This window comes from Neolamprologus multifasciatus, chromosome 3 (assembly GCF_963576455.1).
Source record: "Neolamprologus multifasciatus chromosome 3, fNeoMul1.2, whole genome shotgun sequence".
Taxonomy (NCBI): domain Eukaryota; kingdom Metazoa; phylum Chordata; class Actinopteri; order Cichliformes; family Cichlidae; genus Neolamprologus; species Neolamprologus multifasciatus.
This window is the reverse complement of record NC_140441.1, coordinates 45,122,565-45,129,207: the sequence shown is the minus strand read 5'-3', so window position 1 is coordinate 45,129,207 and position 6,643 is coordinate 45,122,565. Positions and strand designations below refer to the sequence as shown.

The 6,643-nt window shown below is 46.3% G+C and overlaps 4 non-coding genes and 4 pseudogenes across 4 annotated transcripts; all 8 read right to left on the bottom strand.

Moving 5' to 3' along the window:
* Positions 1–70: 70 nt before the first annotated feature.
* LOC146523489 (5S ribosomal RNA) lies at positions 71–199 on the bottom strand (annotated as a pseudogene).
* A 384-nt stretch (positions 200–583) lies between these two features.
* Positions 584–702, bottom strand: LOC146523488 (5S ribosomal RNA). The gene has a single exon (XR_014873482.1). It is a non-coding gene; the product is annotated as a 5S ribosomal RNA (ribosomal RNA).
* A 3,054-nt stretch (positions 703–3,756) lies between these two features.
* On the bottom strand, positions 3,757–3,875 carry LOC146523487 (5S ribosomal RNA; annotated as a pseudogene).
* A 390-nt stretch (positions 3,876–4,265) lies between these two features.
* Positions 4,266–4,384, bottom strand: LOC146523486 (5S ribosomal RNA; annotated as a pseudogene).
* A 390-nt stretch (positions 4,385–4,774) lies between these two features.
* LOC146523485 (5S ribosomal RNA) lies at positions 4,775–4,893 on the bottom strand. The gene has a single exon (XR_014873470.1). It is a non-coding gene; the product is annotated as a 5S ribosomal RNA (ribosomal RNA).
* Positions 4,894–5,284: 391 nt separating this feature from the next.
* LOC146523484 (5S ribosomal RNA) lies at positions 5,285–5,403 on the bottom strand. The gene has a single exon (XR_014873469.1). It is a non-coding gene; the product is annotated as a 5S ribosomal RNA (ribosomal RNA).
* Positions 5,404–5,793: 390 nt separating this feature from the next.
* On the bottom strand, positions 5,794–5,912 carry LOC146523483 (5S ribosomal RNA; annotated as a pseudogene).
* Positions 5,913–6,303: 391 nt separating this feature from the next.
* Positions 6,304–6,422, bottom strand: LOC146523482 (5S ribosomal RNA). The gene has a single exon (XR_014873494.1). It is a non-coding gene; the product is annotated as a 5S ribosomal RNA (ribosomal RNA).
* Positions 6,423–6,643: the final 221 nt, after the last annotated feature.

Below are 6,643 nucleotides of genomic sequence, written 5' to 3'. Positions count from 1 at the left end.
GAAGCTGCTTTGGGTCTTTTAATACACCCCTTCTCTGGATCAAAAGCAGTTCAATGACATTAAAATTAAAGGCTTACAGCACCAGGTATTCCAAGGCAGTCTCCCATCCAAGTACTAACCAAGCCCAGGCCTGCTTAGCGTCCGAGATCAGACGACATCAGGCGTGCTCAGGCGTGCTCAGGGTGGTATGGCCGTAAGCTGCTGCCCACAGCACAATGTGTCAATTTATGGAATCAAGTGATGAGGTGGCCAGTACCTGAAGTTACGAACACAATCCTATAACCCTACCTGCATGCTTGCCTAATACCCTAACCCAAAGACTCAGTTTAGCATTTATCCAGCAGCACAGGCCCTGGATTTTTGAAGATGGCCTCAGGAACCAGCACAGGGCCTGGTGTGGTGTAGTTAGCCTCGGCCAGCAGCACTGGCCCTGGTGTGTTGTAGGTGGCCTCAGCTAGCAGAACAAGACATTGGTGAAAACAGCCAAAAGCAATGTCGTTAATGTGCCCTCATTAATGGGCAGCTGCTTTGGGTCTTTTAATACACCCCTTCTCTGGATCAAAAGCAGTTCAATGACATGAAAGGCTTACAGCACCAGGTACTCCCAGGCAGTCTCCCATCCAAGTACTAACCAAGCCCAGCCCTGCTTAGCTTCCGAGATCAGACGAGGTCAGGCGTGCTCAGGGTGGTATGGCCGTAAGCTGCTGCCTACAGCACAATGTGTCAATTTATGGAATCAAGTGATGAGGTGGCCAGTACCTGAAGTTACAAACACAATCCTATAACCCTACCTGCATGCTTGCCTAATACCCTAACCCAAAGACTCAGTTTAGCATTTATCCAGCAGCACAGGCCCTGGATTTTTGAAGATGGCCTCAGGAACCAGCACAGGGCCTGGTGTGGTGTAGTTAGCCTCGGCCAGCAGCACTGGCCCTGGTGTGTTGTAGGTGGCCTCAGCCAGCAGAACAAGACATTGGTGAAAACAGCCAAAAGCAATGTCGTTAATGTGCCCTCATTAATGGGCAGCTGCTTTGGGTCTTTTACAGTTTTTTCTGATTGCTTAAGCACATTTTTTGTAACTATTGGCTTTTTTTGCAAAACTCTACACACAAATAAGAAAACCTGTCACCCAATTATCAAAACATTGTAGTTCTCTTGCAAAAGCGAACACAGCTAGATTAACTCTTCACACCTTCGTAAAAATGGTGTTTTCGTATCAAACAGTACACACAAGCCATCATCTACTAAGCACACAATGCGCCAACTGCACACTGATGGTATGAATACAAAACACATCTGGCTTTTGCTTTCTCTGTGCACAACGTAGGCTATGTCAGTTTGAGCTCATACTTTTGTCATAGATCCATAAGCATAGACGGATCCAAACTTCAAGTACTGGTGTTTATTCACACACATCAAAACAAACACAAGTGTTTATTACCAAGTATAGGATTATTTGCAATCGCCATATTGACTATATGGGTTTCTTGGTCTGCAGTGAACATGCTTCCTCTGCCCCAGCATGTGGTCGTCTAGCAATTCTGTAAAGTAACAATTTCAGTATTTTTACATCTATGGTATTGTTGTGTTTCTCATCAGCATATGGCAGTGCTACAAATCTTAGTGCAAAGTGACTGTACCAACCGATTCTAATTTCAAAATATCCTTATGATACTTGCTACAGTGTAGCGGCTTGAGTTAGGCTGGACCCGTTGGCCAGCTCCCCTCAGGGTCATTCCACAGTTGATTACATGGTCCACTATTGTAGCTCTGATGTCATCAGCAATTCTATTTCTTACTCTTCTTACCCTTCCTCTCCCCCCTCCTCGTCCTCCTCTCCCCCCTCCTCGTCCTCATCTTGCTCCTCCTTGTCCTTGTCGTCCTCTTCTTCCTACTTCTTCACCTCCACGTCCTCTTCCTCGGCCTCCTCTACTTCTCACTCTTCCTGCTCCCTCCATTGTACTCCACACACAGAGCTTACCTGTATTATAGTGCTTAGGCTGATTGCAAAGTGAACTAATTATCTAAAAAAGTTTTCACATGTGACAGTGTGCCAGACAGTTGGCAAAATAGTGTAAATAATGGCCTTAAATGTGTATAGTTTTGCTAGGAGTGCATTGATCATTTGGAAATTGAGTGTAAAGCAGTGAGTTGTGTTTACAGTTCTGCAAAAAGAGTGCTGTGCAGTGGATTGTAGCTACAGGTTTGCAAAGTGTGTGTTACAAAATGGCAAACTAAGTGCAAAGCAGTGTTTGTGCTTTTAGTTTTGCAAACTCAGTGAGTGGTTTTGCTATAAGTATTACAGTTTTTTCTGATTGCTTAAGCACATTTTTTGTAACTATTGGCTATTTTTGCAAAACTCTACACACAAATAAGAAAACCTGTCACCCAATTATCAAAACATTGTAGTTCTCTTGCAAAAGCGAACACAGCTAGATTAACTCTTCACACCTTCGTAAAAATGGTGTTTTCGTATCAAACAGTACACACAAGCCATCATCTACTAAGCACACAATGCGCCAACTGCACACTGATGGTATGAATACAAAACACATCTGGCTTTTGCTTTCTCTGTGCACAAGCTAGGCCATGTCAGTTTGAGCTCATACTTTTGTCATAGGTCTGTAAACATGGAGGGATCCAAACTTCAAGTACTGGTGTTTATTTACACACATCAAAACAAACACAAGTGTTTATTTCCAAGTATAGGATTATTTGCAATCGCCATATTGACTATATGGGTTTCTTGGTCTGCAGTGAACAGGCTTCCTCTGCCCCCAGCATCTGGTCATCTAGCAATTCTGTAAAGTAACAATTTCAGTATTTTTACATCTATGGTATTGTTGTGTTTCTCATTAGCATATGGCAGTGCTACAAATCTTAGTGCAAAGTGACTGTACTAACCGATTCTCATTTCAAATTGTCCTTATGATGCTTGCTACAGTGTAGCGGCTCGAGTTAGGCTGAACCCGTCGACCAGCTTCCCTCAGGGTCATTCCACGGTTGATTACATGGTCCACTATTGTAGCTCTGATGTCATCAGCAATTCTATTTCTTACTCTTCTTACCCTTCCTCTGCGCCCTCCTCGTCCTCTTCCCCCCTCCTCGTCCTCCTCTCCCCCCTCCTCGTCCTCCTCTTGTTCCTCCTTGTCCTTGTCGTCCTCTTCATCCTACTTCTTCACCTCCACGTCCTCTTCCTCGGCCTCCTCTACTTCTCACTCTTCCTGCTCCCTCCATTGTACTCCACACACAGAGCTTACCTGTATTATAGTGCTTGGGCTGATTGCAAAGTGAACTAATTATCTAAAAAAGTTTTTACATGTGACAGTGTGCCAGACAGTTGGCATAATAGTGTAAATAATAGCCATAAATGTGTATAGTTTTGCTAGGAGTGTGTTGATCATTTGGAAATTGAGTGTAAAGCAGTGAGTTGTGTTTACAGTTCTGCAAAAAGAGTGCTGTGCAGTGGATTGTAGCTACAGGTTTTCAAAGTGTGTGTTACAAAATGGCAAACTGAGTGCAAAGCAGTGTTTGTGCTTTTAGTTTTGCAAACTCAGTGAGTGGTTTTGCTATAAGTATTAATAATTTTAGAAAATGTGCTATAAGAATCACAGTTAGGGTTTAAGCATTCAGAAAAAACTGTAATAGTTTTAGAAATTGTGCTATAAGAATCACAGTTAGGGTTTAAGCATTCAGAAAAAACTGTAATACACCCCTTCTCTGGATCAAAAGCAGTTCAATGACATGAAAATGAAAGGCTTACAGCACCAGGTATTCCCAGGCAGTCTCCCATCCGAGTACTAACCAAGCCCAGCCCTGCTAAGCTTCCGAGATCAGACGAGGTCAGGCGTGCTCAGGGTGGTATGGCCGTAAGCTGCTGCCCACAGCACAATATGTCAATTTATGGAATCAAGTGATAAGGTGGCCAGTACCTGAAGTTACGAACACAATCCTATAACCCTACCTGCATGCTTGCCTAATACCCTAACCCAAAGACTCAGTTTAGCCTTTATCCAGCAGCACGGGCCCTGGAATTTTGAAGATGGCCTGAGGAACCAGCACAGGGCCTGGTGTGGTGTAGTTAGCCTCGGCCAGCAGCACTGGCCCTGGTGTGTTGTAGGTGGCCTCAGCCAGCAGAACAAGACATTGGTAAAAACAGCCAAAAGCAATGTCGTTAATGTGCCCTCATTAATGGGCAGCTGCTTTGGGTCTTTTAATACACCCCTTCTCTGGATCAAAAGCAGTTCAATGATATGAAAATGAAAGGCTTACAGCACCAGGTATTCCCAGGCAGTCTCCCATCCAAGTACTAACCAAGCCCAGCCCTGCTTAGCTTCCGAGATCAGACAAGGTCAGGCGTGCTCAGGGTGGTATGGCCGCAAGCTGCTGCCCGTAGCACAATGTGTCAATTTATGGAATCAAGTGATGAAGTGGCCAGTACCTGAAGTTACGAACACAATCCTATAACCCTACCTGCATGCTTGCCTAATACCCTAACCCAAAGACTCAGTTTAGCATTTATCCAGCAGCACAGGCCCTGGATTTTTGAAGATGGCCTCAGGAACCAGCACAGGGCCTGGTGTGGTGTAGTTAGCCTCGGCCAGCAGCACTGGCCCTGGTGTGTTGTAGGTGGCCTCAGCCAGCAGAACAAGACATTGGTGAAAACAGCCAAAAGCAATGTCGTTAATGTGCCCTCATTAATGGGCAGCTGCTTTGGGTCTTTTAATACACCCCTTCTCTGGATCAAAAGCAGTTCAATGACATGAAAATGAAAGGCTTACAGCACCAGGTATTCCCAGGCAGTCTCCCATCCAAGTACTAACCAAGCCCAGCCCTGCTTAGCTTCCGAGATCAGACGAGGTCAGGCGTGCTCAGGGTGGTATGGCCGTAAGCTGCTGCCCACAGCACAATGTGTCAATTTATGGAATCAAGTGATGAGGTGGCCAGTACCTGAAGTTACGAACACAATCCTATAACCCTACCTGCATGCTTGCCTAATACCCTAACCCAAAGACTCAGTTATAGCATTTATCCAGCAGCACAGGCCCTGGATTTTTGAAGATGGCCTCAGGAACCAGCACAGGGCCTGGTGTGGTGTAGTTAGCCTCGGCCAGCAGCACTGGCCCTGGTGTGTTGTAGGTGGCCTCAGCCAGCAGAACAAGACATTGGTGAAAACAGCCAAAAGCAATGTCGTTAATGTGCCCTCATTAATGGGCAGCTGCTTTGGGTCTTTTAATACACCCCTTCTCTGGATCAAAAGCAGTTCAATGACATGAAAATGAAAGGCTTACAGCACCAGGTATTCCCAGGCAGTCTCCCATCCAAGTACTAACCAAGCCCAGCCCTGCTTAGCTTCCGAGATCAGACGAGGTCAGGCGTGCTCAGGGTGGTATGGCCGTAAGCTACTGCCCACAGCACAATGTGTCAATTTATGGAATCAAGTGATGAGGTGGCCAGTACCTGAAGTTACGAACACAATCCTATAACCCTACCTGCATGCTTGCCTAATACCCTAACCCAAAGACTCAGTTTAGCATTTATCCAGCAGCACAGGCCCTGGATTTTTGAAGATGGCCTCAGGAACCAGCACAGGGCCTGGTGTGGTGTAGTTAGCCTCGGCCAGCAGCACTGGCCCTGGTGTGTTGTAGGTGGCCTCAGCCAGCAGAACAAGACATTGGTGAAAACAGCCAAAAGCAATGTCGTTAATGTGCCCTCATTAATGGGCAGCTGCTTTGGGTCTTTTAATACACCCCTTCTCTGGATCAAAAGCAGTTCAATGACATGAAAATGAAAGGCTTACAGCACCAGGTATTCCCAGGCAGTTTCCCATCCAAGTACTAACCAAGCCCAGCCCTGCTTAGCTTCCGAGATCAGACGAGGTCAGGCGTGCTCAGGGTGGTATGGCCGTAAGCTGCTGCCCACAGCACAATGTGTCAATTTATGGAATCAAGTGATGAGGTGGCCAGTACCTGAAGTTACGAACACAATCCTATAACCCTACCTGCATGCTTGCCTAATACCCGTAACCCAAAGACTCAGTTTAGCATTTATCCAGCAGCACAGGCCCTGGATTTTTGAAGATGGCCTCAGGAACCAGCACAGGGCCTGGTGTGGTGTAGTTAGCCTCGGCCAGCAGCACTGGCCCTGGTGTGTTGTAGGTGGTCTCAGCCAGCAGAACAAGACATTGGTGAAAACAGCCAAAAGCAATGTCGTTAATGTGCCCTCATTAATGGGCAGCTGCTTTGGGTCTTTCAATACACCCCATCTCTGGATCAAAAGCAGTTCAATGACATGAAAATGAAAGGCTTACAGCACCAGGTATTCCCAGGCAGTCTCCCATCCAAGTACTAACCAAGCCCAGCCCTGCTTAGCTTCTGAGATCAGACGAGGTCAGGCGTGCTCAGGGTGGTATGGCCGTAAGCTGCTGCCCTCAGCACAATGTGTCAATTTATGGAATCAAGTGATGAGGTGGCCAGTACCTGAAGTTACGAACACAATCCTATAACCCTACCTGCATGCTTGCCTAATACCCTAACCCAAAGACTCAGTTTAGCATTTATCCAGCAGCACAGGCCCTGGATTTTTGAAGATGGCCTGAGGAACCAGCACAGGGCCTGGTGTGGTGTAGTTAGCCTCGGCCAGC